We start from the raw sequence: 14,277 nt of genomic DNA on the forward strand, positions 1-14,277 counted from the left end.
ACACATGTCTGTCTGCTGAAGGCTAGGATATGATTATCTCCAGCTAGACAAAAGAGCGGTAGTTTTTAGAGCTTTGAAAGTAACACACACATGGAAAAGTGATCACAGAAAGCAAAGATTTTTTTACACTAGGAGGTTTCTAATCTCTCATACAGAGATTTCGGTTGAGGAGATAAGTGACCCCTTTAATCACAGTGAAATTAGAATAACACCAACAATCAATACACAGGCACGTACCCTTGAAAGCGTTAACACTACAGTTCTGCTAAAAGAATATGGAAAAGTAATTTACACCATCTGAAGAGAGTTAAAAAAAGCTCAAAAATTATCTGCACTTCTGAGAAATTCCACCAAACATTCTTTGGAAGAATCAGCATTGACAAAGGAAAAAAAGAGAGAAAGAGAATCAATCATTAAATCTGAGCTAACACAGATTGGCAGATTTGAGGGGAGCAGGAAAGACATTTCAATCTGTGGCATTAAGTGTCAGAACTAAACAGAGGGAAAAATGAAAAAAATAGAAAAAAGGCAGTCGAACAATTGCAAACTAGCTTTGAGATAAAGAGAAAGAAATCAGCCCCTTAGCCACTTAGAGTCTGGATTTAGTCTGAATCTGTTTAAATACCTTTAGGTCCTGGAACTGGTGATGTGCCCAGAGCTCCTTTGTTTAGTGGAGATCTGGGCAGAAAAGAAGGGAATAAAGCCCTCACCCCTGAAGGAAAGAAAAAAGGTACAGCCTAATCCAGATTGGAGAGGGGGAGGGCCTTGTTGCGGGAGAAGGGGTGCAGGAGGAGTGGGAGGAACAGGAGAACAACCCTACTGCATTCTTGAGCCAAAAGTTTTTCACTTCAAGGAGGGGTAGGGGGGAGAGGTTGGGTTTAGCAAGAGACATTTGAATGCAGACATGATTATCACCTAACCATTCCTTGTGTGCTGAGGACCCATTCGGTTCACTTCATTGCTGAACACACTCAGTTCAGCTCCATGGACTGGCTGCTGGTCCCAGCTTTAGGCAGGAGCAGCAGGAGGCAGAAGAAAATTAATAACAATGACTTTCACATCAAAAAACTCAGGGGGAAAGAATCCACTCACAATTTTGGGGTGACTTGTTGCTTTTTTTTTAATAAAAGTGAGTGAAAGTAGAAAGTAAAAGAGACTTTTCCTGCCAGATGTTTTACTGCAATTGATCAGGGATAATCAGGGAAGGGCAGGCGGGTTGGAGGGAAGTGATCCAGCTCAGAGATATCAGACCCAAAAGTCACACTGGCCGCCCCCTCCACCTTCCCCCAAAACAATTTTTGAGATTTCAAAATGTTGTATTACCTTAATTATTTTAATTAACTAATTAAAAATAGTATTTTGATGGTTTTAAAATTAGATCTTTCTTTTCATCACACACCAGTTCATGATCTGGTTTTGCTCACAGTGCATAATGGATGTGTTTCCTCTCCATCTTGTTTCAATAATTATTATTGATGCCTTCTCTTGAAAAGAAAAATAAAAAGCATATGCACACAGACATACACACCCCTGACTCGTTTCATGTATGCCTCTGCACACCCTGGGTATTTCCAGGAATTAGACAACACCAATACTACGTAGCCAGGAAATACCAGAAATCTCCCCAGAAAGCCCAATACAGGCCAGGTTCCAGGCCAAAGAGGTTCTGATAAACTCCAGAAAAACAGCTGAGTGTTGGATGTCTAACTGAACTGAACCAAAAGGAGCCCTAAAAACTTGCCTACAAAGCACACAGTGATGTGAGGGGCTTTCTATTGTCCTAAGAGCACATCTGCCCCCGATCTGTTACCCTTTTACACCCTGTATACAGAGTTCAGATGCAAACTTTGGATCAATGCACAGAGGTGTCAGAATTCTCTGACAAACCCCAGGCAGACTGGGTGACTGCTGCTTCTTTTGCCTTCTTCTGCCTCTATTTGAAATGTCCTTGCTGTCTCCTTTGTTCTTTTCTCTCCCAGTAATCAGCCCCCTGCCAGCTTTACAGAAGTCAAAATGATGCTTAGCCTAATTAACAGCAAACTTGGGGGAGAGAGGGGGACAGACAGACCCAATTCCCAGGAGCACTCAGCAATGGGGCAGATCATGGAATGTTTTTCTCGCTTTACAGGGTCTTAGACCTCTTGTTGGGGGCCCGATCCTGCAAACTTTATTGCCACTGAAGTTAATGGGAGCTTTGCTTGAGGAAGAACAGCAGGATTGGGCCATAATGCTATGCAGTGTGATAGTGGAGGGACAAGGGATTGAATGTTTCTTTTTCTCAAGGGCTAAGAAAATTAGGACCAATTGCAGGAGATTCTCTACTCTATTCTGTTCTATTCTATTCTGGTTCTTACACTGTGTCCATCACCATGGTTTTGAGATTTTTAAAGGTATAAAAGCATCTAAAGATGCAGATAGATGCCTAGAATAATTTTCAGAAGTTCCCAGGCACCCAATTCCCAGAGAAATCAATGTGAGTTAGACACCTAGGGCACTTCTGGAAAGCCCACTAAGTGCCTATCTGCATCTTCAGACATCTAAATACCTTTGAAAACCGAGCCTTAAGGGCCTGGATTAAGCAAGGTCACTAGCATTTGTGATGTGTGGTTTTTCTTCCCTCTCCTTCCTCTTACCAGGGGGAGAATTGCCTGTGGACTTGTAATTAATTAATTGTCTTTTTAACATTGTTTAAAAATGCCTGCCTTGCTGTTCATTTGGAGTAGAGACAGCAAGAGAAGTTCTGTGCCTTGCAATGGAAGATGGCGACTCCTGTGTGTCGCCTATGCTAGAATCCAACACTATGTGATGTCTCTGTTAATTTACATTTAACCAATCTCTAAAACCAAGCATGTTAAATTGACACTTTTCTGTCTGAGGAGTTTCTTCCAGTGCCAGACAGTGAGATTCAGCCCTATACATAGCAGGAATGTATTTTTCTTTACATTTCAGTATGGATGGTTAAGAAATATTTTAATCCATCTAACATATTCAGATCTCCCTGTACACTTTTGTTTTAGCTTGTTGCCTGCTTTTCTACACTAAAGCTTTTCAGCACAACTGTTTGCGGTTATAGCACAGTAAACACCAGAACATGGGCATCCCAGCAAGACAGCAAAGCTTGTTCAACCCTCCCACTATCCATCACAGGGCAAGGACTGGTCATCAAATGCTTATTACCGGCAGCATGGAATTGCTACCATTTGTGTATATTTTTCTAAATCCCCATCTGTTCCTCCAGATGATGTGCTGTTTGGTGCATTTGGGTTGGTGTTGTTTGCAATACATCAGAATCACAGCTCAGCATTTGGGAGGTTGTTGTTTGCAATAAGTTATACCCCAGAATCACAACTACAACCAGACACAGTGCGAAAGGTAAACAAAGACCTAAAGCATGTTATCGACCTCTGATGTTTGCATCCAACTTAAATTTATAGCAGGACAGGAGCTGGGGGAGGGACCAGGAGGGTAGCACCAACTTTCTCTCAACTCTTTTCCCACTGGGGAGTGGTGGGGGCATATCCCAATCACCTCTTTCCCCATCCTAAGCCCTGAGTGACACTCAGTCCCCGCAACTGTATCAGGAAATGAGGCAGACTTGCCAACCTCTACAGTTCCTCTCCCCTGACAAATTTCTGCCCTTGGGGAACCTTGAACAGTTCATTTTAAAATTTGGCCACTTGCTACTCATAAGCTTGATGGCAAGATTTATCCCAAAACTGTCCCTTTGTGCTGCATTGCCATGGACACCCCATACAAAACTATCCCGGACAATTAAATAGAAAGTAACCTCATAGTTTCCTAGATTCCAAGGCCAGAAGGGACCACTGTGATCATCTAGTCTGCCCTCCTGTATAGCACAGGCCAGAGAACTGCCCTAAAATAATTCCTAGAACATACCTTTGAGAAAAAGCATCTAATCTTGATTCAAAAATTGTCTGTAAGGGAAAATCCACCATGACCCTTGGAAAATTGTTCCAATGGTTAATTACTCTAACTGCTAAACATTCACACCTCATTTCCAGTCTGAATTTGCTTCAACTTCTAACCATTGGATCATGTTAGACCTTTCTCTGCTAGACTGAAGAGCCCATTCTTAAATATGTGTTCCTCAGGTAGGTACTTGTAGTCTGTAATCAAGTCACCCCTTAGATTTCTCTTTGTTAAGCTAAGCAGATTGAGCTCCTGGAGTCTGTCACTCTAAGGCACCTTTTCTAATCCTTTAAGCATTCTTCTGGTTCTTCTTTGAACCCTCTCCAATTAATCAACATCCTTCTTGAATTGTGAGCACCAGAACTGGACACAGTATTCCAGTAGCCAGGCACCCATGCCAAATACAGAGGTAAAATAACCTCTCTACTCTTACTTGAGATTCCCCTGCACATGCAGCACAGGATCGCATTAGTCCTTTGGGCCACAGTGTTGCACTGGGAGCTCATGTTCAGCTGATTATCCACTGTGACCCCCAAATCGTTTTCAATGTCACTGCTCTCCAGGATGAAGTTCCCACTCCTGTAAGTATGGCCTACAGTCTTTGTTCCTAGATGTATAACTTTACGTTTAACCACATTAAAACGCATATTGTTTGCTTGCATCATCTTACCAAACAAACCAGAACACTCTGTATCAGTGATCTGTGCTTTCAGTATTTACACTCTCCCAGTGTTTGTGTCAGTGATGATTTTATGTCCTCTTCCAGGTCACTAACAAAACTATTAAATAGTGTAGGGCCAATAATGATCCCTGTGGGACCCCACTAGAAACACACCCCTTCGATGATGGATCCCCCATTTACAATGACATATTGAGAACTATCAGCTAGCCAGTTTTTAATCCATTTAATGTAGTCATGTTAATTTTATATCTATCTAGTTTTTAATCAAAATGTCGTGCAGTACCAAGTCAAATGCTTACAGAAGTCTAAGTGTATTACTGTAGCACTAAGCACCTCTCTATTCACACCCTGCACACTATAATAATCTTTGTACAAAATATACCTTGTGAGGTATCATTTGAAAGCTAATAACTCACTGATCACTAATATTTTTGAATGATGTATGTATGCAGTGGGTTTTAAAAGTTATGAATATATGTTAATTATGTGTCATGGGGTTCGGGGTGCAATCAAGACCAGTGAGAGGTTGTGTCACCACTTGCCCTGCAACCCCAAGGCCTTACAATGATTTACTACCATACGTCCCAGCCTGGGATGCTCAAAACCAGCCTACAAGCATGCCGGTCATACCCTGATCTCTGGTTTACACTACAAACTTATGCTGGTACAACTACGTCACTCAGGGGTGTGGAAAATCCACAAAAAAAGCATAGACAAGCCCTAAGTGTGTGTGTGCTACACAGCCCTGTCCATCAGCTCTGACCCCGGCAGCCTGTCTGCAGCCCCACAGCCTCACTCTTGCTTCCATCAGCCTTGGTTACAACCAGCAGGGTGACCCCAACACACGCCCAGGCCCGAATTTTCCCGAAACGGTGTGTTCTGTAATGGCCAGCCCTTTTCTGGACAGTTCAGAGACAATAAGCTTCATTTGTTCCTCTAAAGACACAGAAGCACACAACAGCTTATTAATTTAACTGGAGTATATACACCCATCCCTTTAAATACTGCACTGAGATGGTTTATATTAATAGTAAAATAAGTTTATTAACAATAGGACATAGGTTAAGTGATGGTTAGTAAAAGAAACAAAGTTAGAAAGGGTTACAAGCAAATAAAAGTGAAAAAGTGCACCTAGACATCTACAACTTAATCTAGCAAGGTTCAAGCTTTGTTCAAGATGGTTTCTCACATATATTCAGTTTCCGAGACTTCAACCCTCGCTTTAGTTAAAGGACTCATCTTTCTCAGCTTTTCAAAAACTCTGTTCCCATGTGTCTGTCTAGTGATGGATGCCAAAGATGGCTTCTGTCTTTGCTTATATCTTCCAAAGTTCAATTACTTTATTTCAAGAGGTAGGATGTTTTCCCCTTCCTGTGGGCTTTCTGTGTAAATGGATCATCCATTGTTTCTGGGCACACCTTGCTTAATTTCACTGGAGACAGGTGATAGCTGCCTTCCCTCCATTATGGGTGAAAGCCTGTCTCTCCCTTTGTTTGGCCACAGACTGGAAGCTTAATATCATTAAGTATTCATATTTCCTCATATAGTGGTAATACAGACATTTCACAAAATATATGTGTCATTAGCTTTCCGATAAGACCTCACTCTATACACTTTTATAATACAGCAGGAACGAGCAAACTTTTTGGCGGGAGGACCGTATCAGGTTTTCGAAATTGTACGGAGGGCTGGTTAGGGGAGGGGGTCATGGCCTGATCCCCACCTCCTATCCGCCCCCCCCCCGGGGACTCCTGCCCCATCCAACCCTCCCTCCCCCATTCCCTGATGGCTCCCCCCGGGACCCCTGTCCCATCCACACACCCCCGCTCCCTGTCCCCTGACCGCCCCCAGACCCCTGCCCCTAACTGCCCCCCACTGCTCCATCCAACCCCTCCTCTCATTCCTGACTGCCCCCCCGGGACCCCTGCCCCATCCAACCACCTCTTCTCCCTATCCCCTGACTGCCCCCTGAACCCCTGCCCCTGACTGCCCCCTGCCACCCCATCCAACTCCCCCTCCTTCCTGACTGCCCCCCAGGACCCCTGCCCCCATTCAACCCTCTGTTCCTGCCCCAATCCCTATCCACACCCCCGGCCTCTGACCACCACCCCGAACTCCCCTGCCCTCTATCCAACCCCTCCCCGCCCCTCTCCCTGCCCCCTTACTGCGCTGCCTGGAGCACCGGTGGCTGGTGGTGCTACAGCCACGCCGCCCAGCCGGAGCTGGGCCACGCCGCCATGTAGCACAGAGACCGTGTCAGGCCGGGCTCTGCAGCTGCGCTGCCCCAGGAGCTCAAAGCCCCACTGCCCAGAGCATTGCGGTGGAGCGGGCTGAGGCTGCGAGGGAAGGGGGAATAATAGGGGAGGGGCCGGAGGCGAGCCTCCCGGGGCAGGAGCTCAGGGGCAGGGCAGGAGGGTCCTGCAGGCCGGATGTGGCCCACGGGCCGTAGTTTGCCCACCTCAATATTGTATATAACCAGTAAAGGAGGACTTGTGGCACCTTAGAGACTAACAAATTTATTTAAGCATAAGCTTTCGTGAGCTACAGCTCACTTCATCGGATGCATCAGCTGTAGCTCACGAAAGCTTATGCTCAGATAAATTTGTTAGTCTCTAAGGTGCCACAAGTCCTCCTTTTCTTTTTGTGAATACAGACTAACATGGCTGCTACTCTGAAACCTGTCATTGTATACAACCAGTTGATTCAACTGCTTATCACTTGAGGTTCAGCCCTCTTCCCTCCCCCCCCCCCCGCCTTTACAGACCAGTAAACCTTTTAAATGAATCCTACTGCTCTTAGCAGATCCTGTGCCACAGTACCATATAATTGTGCCTCAGTTTCACTCACCAGAACAGTAAAGATTTGTCACTCCCTAAGGCATTAAACCAGGCCTTTGACTATTCTGAGTCTGCCCTGCTCCCATCAGAGTTGTGGCCCACAGCTACCATCAGCTGTGCCAGTGTCTTTCCGCACTCAGCAGTTTTTGTGCCACAGCAATGTCCAGCTGTGCCTCAGTTTCCCCATTTTTGGTGGCATTCTGGCCCACAGCTTTCCTAGCTGTGCCAGAGTCTTCACCTCATCCAGCAGTTCTTGGGCCACAGCACCTTCCAGCTGTGCCACAGACAAAGGCCACACTGACTCAGGTTTACCCCCTCGACCAATGAGTCTGGCCATGGCAGGAGTGTATCTGAGCCCTCAGGATCAACCCTGTTACATCATTACAGAGAATAACACATCAAGAAAGACACTTCCCACAGTCAGACCCACAGAATGACCTTTAGTGTCCATAATGCCTCAGGCTACAGACAGAGTGATGGGGTCCATTATACCCACATCCGGTTATCCACTAGCCCCTCATCAGGCACACCGGTTTGTCCTCCCTCCTGGGTCCCATAGCCATGATTCATCTTCTGTCTGAGCTGCCTGTGTGTGTCCTGGTCAGCAAGCTTCTATTGCTCCAGCACTGCCTTCCCACTCAGGTGTGTCTACACTCAAAACTTAAAACGCCCTGGGAATTACTGCGGGGTGCATGTCCACGCTACCCTCCTTGTGACAGTGGTGCACATCCTCATCAGGAATGCTTCCACTGACCTAAGAGAGGCAGTGTGAGGAGTTGACAGCCTGGTGTCTCAGCTCTGCTGGCAGCTCCCTGCTGCCAGCCAGGCTGCCCCACAGGCTCCCGGGCTCTCGGCGAGCTGCCCTCCCCCCCCCCTCAGCTCCTCGTTGCCTGCTGGGAGCAGGGTCCAGCCGCCCAGGGCTTCTTACCTCCCCATTTCCTTCCTGGAGTGCAGGGGAAGCCGTTTGGGCTTCTCTCCCTTGCTCCCAGCTGGGAGCAGAATCTAGCTGCCCGTGACTCCCAGCCAGAAGCGGGAGCCAGATGGCCAGTTCTCCAGGTGAGTGGGGGCCAGCTGGGCTCTAGCTGCCCAGCTTTCTTGTCAATTTCATGGCTCCAATTGACATGAGAGCTAGCAGCCAAGTAAGTGACACAATGTTGACACAGACACTGTCACCCTAACTACACAGACATAAGCCCTATGCTTCTCATGGAGGTGGGGTTATTATGTCAGTGTAGTAGGGCACTTACGTTGGTGGGAGGAAGGCTGTAGTGTAGATACTGTCATAATTAGGTCAACGTAAAGTGTAGTGTAGATCAGGCCTTAGACACGTCCTCCAGCTGTATCCATCTCTCCTCCCTGAGCAGCCTTTCCCATTGCAGCCTCTCCAGCTCTGCACCTTGCGCCACTGCTGCTGGACCATCTGGGGAACGGTCTGCTTGGTCCCCTGTATGTCCTGTAGGAGAAAAAGAGACCCCTTCTGGTCCCAGTTTGGAGCAGGTGCCCCATTCTGGCTCAGGGCATCTGTGTACAGCATGGCCACTAGCTCCGATTGCTTCTGATCAGCTGCTGACAGACGACACTGTGCACACAGCTCTGCTAGCTGCTTTTTGGTGAACTCAGCATCTGCTTCTTTGCTCCTCCTGCCTTTGCTGCTTCTGACTCATCTTCACACTTCCTTTGTTCTATTTCCCTGGCCCCAAATAAACAAACAGAAAATAATAAAACTACCCTTTCTTTGACCGTTCCTGGCCTTTTCACTTGAGAATCAATTAAAAGTATTTCACTAGTGCTTAAAGTGTAAACCTCTATTAAAACCGCAAGCTGTGTGTAAATCCTGCCAACTGCACCACTGTTATGGGGCTCAGGGTGCAATCCAGACCAGTCAGATTGTGTCACCACTTGCCCTGCAACCACAAGCCAAGCATTACAGTAGCAAAGCATTGTAAGGCACCGAGGGTTGCAGGGCAAGTGATGACACAACCTCTCAGTGGTCTGGTTTTAGGGTGACCAGATGTCCTGATTTTATAGTGACAGTCCTGATTTTTGGGTCTTTTTCTTATATAGGTTCCTATTACCCCCCCCCCCCGTCCTGATTTTTCACACTTGCTGTCTGGTCACCCTATGTGGTTTGCACCCTAAACTCTGTGACAATTATATCAACATTAGTACCTTTATCAACCAAACTTGTAATCTCATTATTTCCATAGGTTTGTTGTGTCCTCCTATGGTTTCCAATAGAGAAACCACAGAATTTCTACAGGGTACTTAAAAACCCCACAGAAGCGAGATTATTCCATATTAAATTCTTTAGGTTTTTACAGTAATTTCTGTAGAACCCTGATGAACTACTATGAACTCTCTTGATTTCATTTGTATTATATTCTATAGCACAGTGTTACTGTGGCTTTAAGAGAATTAATAGAAGCTCCAGAGTGTGGGAGCGGTTGGTTTTAGGTTAGACTGACAGATTGACCTGAGTTAAGAGGCTCTGTCTATATGTTAACTATGCATCTAATAAAGACTGTTATTAACTTATTAGCAATTAAGTATTAATAAGGCTAGTGGATTACATGAATATAAAACAGCACATGGCCCCAGGAGTGAGGGAAGTGGTAAAAAGAACTGGAAGAAATTAAAAAAATTAAGGTAAAAGTTAATCGGAAATAAAAAGCAAGTTTGAATGAAATAAGATGGATCAATTAAGAGTTCCCATAATGACAAAAATGTCAAGAAATGCTGCAGAAAATCAAAAAAGGTTTAAACAAGAATTTGATTGATTTTTGAGGGCTTTGGGATCTACTCATAAGGAAGATGAACAAAAGATTGCCACCTTTTTGAATATTGCAGGTACGGAAGCAATTTCATTATATAATTCATTTGATCTTAGTGTTAGAGAATGAGCTGACTATGAGTTTGTCTTAAAAAAATCAGAGGAATACTGTTTAACAAAAATAAATGAACATTTTAAAAGATTTCAGTTTCACTAAACTTGGAAGAGAGGTAGATATGCTGGAGGGTAGGGATAGGATACAGAGGGACCTAGACAAATGAGAGGATTGGGCCAAAAGAAATCTGATGAAGTTCAACAAGGACAAGTGCAGAGTCCTGCACTTAGGAGGGAAGAAATCCCATGCACCGCTACAGACTAGGGACCGAATGGCTCGGCAGCAGTTCTGCAGAAAAGGACCTAGGGGTTACAGTGAACAAGAAGCTGGATATGAGTCAACAGTGTGCCCTTGTTGCCAAGAAGGCCAATGGCATTTTGGGATGTATAAGTAGGGGCATTACCAGCAGATCGAGGGACGTGATCGTTCCCCTCGATTTGACATTGGTGAGGCCTCATCTGGAGTATTGTGTCCAGTTTTGCTCCCAACACTACAAGAAAGATGTGGAAAAATTGGAAAGAGTCCAGTGGAGGGCAACAAAAATGATTAGGGGGCTGGAACACATGACTTATGAGGAGAGGCTGAGGGAACTGGGATTGTTTAGTCTGCAAAAGAGAAGAATGAGGGGGGATTTGATAGCTGCTTTCAACTACCTGAAAGGGGGTTCCAAAGAGGATGGATCTAGACTGTTCTCAGTGATAGCAGATGACAGAACAAGGATCGATGGTCTCAAGTTGCAGTGGGGGAGGTCTAGGTTGGATATTAGGAAAAACTGTTTCACTAGGAGGGTGGTGAAGCACTGGAATGGGTTATTGAGGGAAGTGGTGGAATTTCCTTCCTTAGAAGTTTTTAAGGTCAGGTTTGACAAAGCCCTGGCTGGGATGATTTAGTTGGGGATTGGTCCTGCTTTGAGCAGGGGGTTGGACTAGATGACCTCCTGAGGTCCGTTCCAACTCTGATATTCTATGATTCTATGATTCTATAATCTAAAGCAAAAGACACAGGATTAAAATTTAAAAAAAAAATATGTAAATTAATGCTTCTAGGAAAAGAGCTGAGCAGTCAGGGATTCACATTGAGCTGCAATGAATACAAACTATTGATAATATTGTTTACCCCAAAGAGTAGGAGTCATTAGACATTTTTGGATATGGTTAAATTTGTACCTAACTTAGTAGAAAAAAACTCCCAACAAATTTAAGGGCTTTTGCTTTGTAAAAATAACAAGTGGGAATGGGACTGGCAATGTCAACATGAATTTAAGCATCTAAAGTAATTAATAAAAACAGCACCAGTATTAAAACTATTTGATACTAACAGATCCAAACAAGGCGTCGGAGCAGTTCTATTAGAAAAGTGCGATGACCTAACAAAACCAGTTGCTTATGCATCTAGGCTAATGTCAGCAATAGAATGGCAATATTCTCAAATAGAAAAAGAGGCTCTGGCATTGAATTCTGCATGCAAAAAAGTGACAAATTTCTATATGATAGCTCTGTACTGGCAGAAATGGATCATAAACCATTAGTTAATATTTCAAAAGGAAACATGTTACAACAGTAACAATTACAAAGATTATTTTTTCAATTATATGATTTAAAATGAGAATATCAGCCAGGCAAATCATTAATTGTTGCTGATACTCTTTCTAGATTAGAGTTTATGATGTAACCAATGTAGTTGAAGAAGATAATGTGGTACAATTAGTTCCTATATCAGGAAGAGTATAGGAAGAAATTGTACAAGCAACTAGACAGGATGAGAATTTAGAAAGGGTTATTACAACTATTGAAAAGATACAATAAAAATGATACCAAAGCCATATAGTCAATTTATTCAAGATTTATCAGTAATTGAAGGAATTCTGTTTAAAAGTAATAGACTAGTAATTCCTTTATGGCTAACAACGGAGATGTTGAAATGCATACATGAGGTTTAGATGTAGAAAAATGTAAACATAGAGCAAGAGCAGTTCTGTAATGGCCACAAATAAACAAAATATATAGAATTATATAAAAGAATGTGACATATGTCAAAAGTATAGAAATGCTTGTTCTAAAAAAGAATTTAAAAGAAAGATTTGGTGTGAGTGTGGCTTTAAGCGAATGCATAGAACACCCAGGGTGTGGGAGCTGACAGTGGGAGGAGGCTACTGGTTTTAGGTTAGACTGACTGATTGACCTGAGTTAAGATCCTCTGTCTATGTTAACTGTGTATCTAATAACAGGTTTCAGAGTAGCAGCCGTGTTAGTCTGTATTCGCAAAAAGAAAAGGAGTACTTGTGGCACCTTAGAGACTAACAAATTTATTAGAGCATACGCTTTCGTGAGTGAGCTGTAGCTCACGAAAGCTTATGCTCTAATAAATTTGTTAGTCTCTAAGGTGCCACAAGTACTCCTTTTCTTTTTGTGTATCTAATAAAGACTGTTGTTAAGTTACCAGCAATGAATTATTGTTAAGACTAATAGATTACTTGAATATAGAACAACACCCATGGGGCTTTCCAATAAGGATATTAGAGAGACAAGGTAGGTGAGATAATATCTTTTATTGAACCAACTTCTGTTTGGGGGGAGATACAAACTTTCAGGAGCCACAGAGAGCTCTTCTTCAGCTCTAGCTCTGGTGTAAGTGCGAAAGTTTGTCTGTCTCACCAACAGAAGTTGGTCCAATAATAGCTATTCCCTCACCCACCATATGTCTCTAATATCCTGGGACCAAGGCTGCAGTTACACTGTATATATACCATAAGGCTACTGACAGATCTGGAAGTGGATGGGGTGTCCATATTCTTAGCTCTGCCAGACACAGGTCAGTGTTCCACCATAACACATGTATCGAGTGCTATAGATTGGCCGCTTTATTGAGTGTTTCAGAGTAGCAGCCGTGTTAGTCTTTATCCGCAAAAAGAAAAGGAGTACTTGTGGCACCTTAGAGACTAACAAATTTATTTGAGCATAAGCTTTTGTGAGCTTTTGAACTGTAGCTCACGAAAGCTTATGCTCAAATAAATTTGTTAGTCTCTAAGGTGCTACAAGTACTCCTTTTCTTTTTACTGAGTGTGTTGCTATCCCATGTGCTGTGCTCCAGCTAGCTGTGCGATTACAGACAGGCTTCCTAGCCTTTTCTCCACCATCCACATTATCAGTGACTGTGATTGGAAAGCAATAAACAGTGCGGGGTTAAGATATCTTATTCAAAATATACATGACAAGCCCATACAATACAATGAACAATCCCCTCCCCAGCATTTTTATACCCTAATCAATAAAACTCACCCAGCCCAGCAACACAATATTCCCGATCAACATGGATCAGTGTATTGATTTGTTCATTTGCATCACCTCCACTACCTGAGTGCACAAGCCAATAATACAGCTTCTCTCACCAGAGCTGTCAGCCAAATCATAAAAACCCATTTTTGTCACAAAACCCCTAATAAAAGCTGTGGCAAATAAATGTGCCTGACGTGCTCTGATAACTGCCAAGCGTATTACATATTCTATATGGCAAATATACAAACCATTTGTCAAAGTGCAAATTAACTCATTAAATAATTTCCCCAAATGCCACATGTAGAGCTGCACAAACCTTGACCACTGTGCAATTACCTGTGGTTTAACCCAGTGTACTGTGAGCAGATCTGGGTGCAAGAGTTCAGCAAAATGAAAGATATTCTTATAGGAGTGAGAGGAGGGATAGCTCAGTGGTTTGAGCATTGGCCTGCTAAAACCAGGGTTGTGAGTTCAATCCTTGAGGCGGCCATTTAGGGATCTGGGGCAAAAATTGGGGCTTGGTCTTGCTTTGAGCAGGGGGTTGGACTAGATGAGGTCCCTTCCAACCTTAATATCCTCTGATTTTATGAAGAATGGCCACACTGGGTGAGACCAAAGGTCTATCTAGCCCAGTATCCTGTCTTCTGACAATGGCCAATGCCACACAT

General features: G+C 43.8%; 1 protein-coding gene across 1 annotated transcript in view; it reads right to left on the bottom strand.

Annotated features, from left to right (window-relative positions):
• The window catches only part of FBN3 (fibrillin 3), a 285,607-nt gene extending 284,901 nt beyond the window's left edge, over positions 1-706 (bottom strand). Inside the window, exon 1 of the mRNA XM_038384214.2 lies at positions 626-706. The gene's annotated coding sequence lies outside the window, so the exon portion shown is untranslated. The remainder of the gene's footprint in view (positions 1-625) is intronic.
• Between the last annotated feature and the right edge of the window lie 13,571 nt (positions 707-14,277).

This window comes from Dermochelys coriacea, chromosome 25 (assembly GCF_009764565.3).
Source record: "Dermochelys coriacea isolate rDerCor1 chromosome 25, rDerCor1.pri.v4, whole genome shotgun sequence".
NCBI classification, from domain to species: Eukaryota; Metazoa; Chordata; order Testudines; family Dermochelyidae; genus Dermochelys; species Dermochelys coriacea.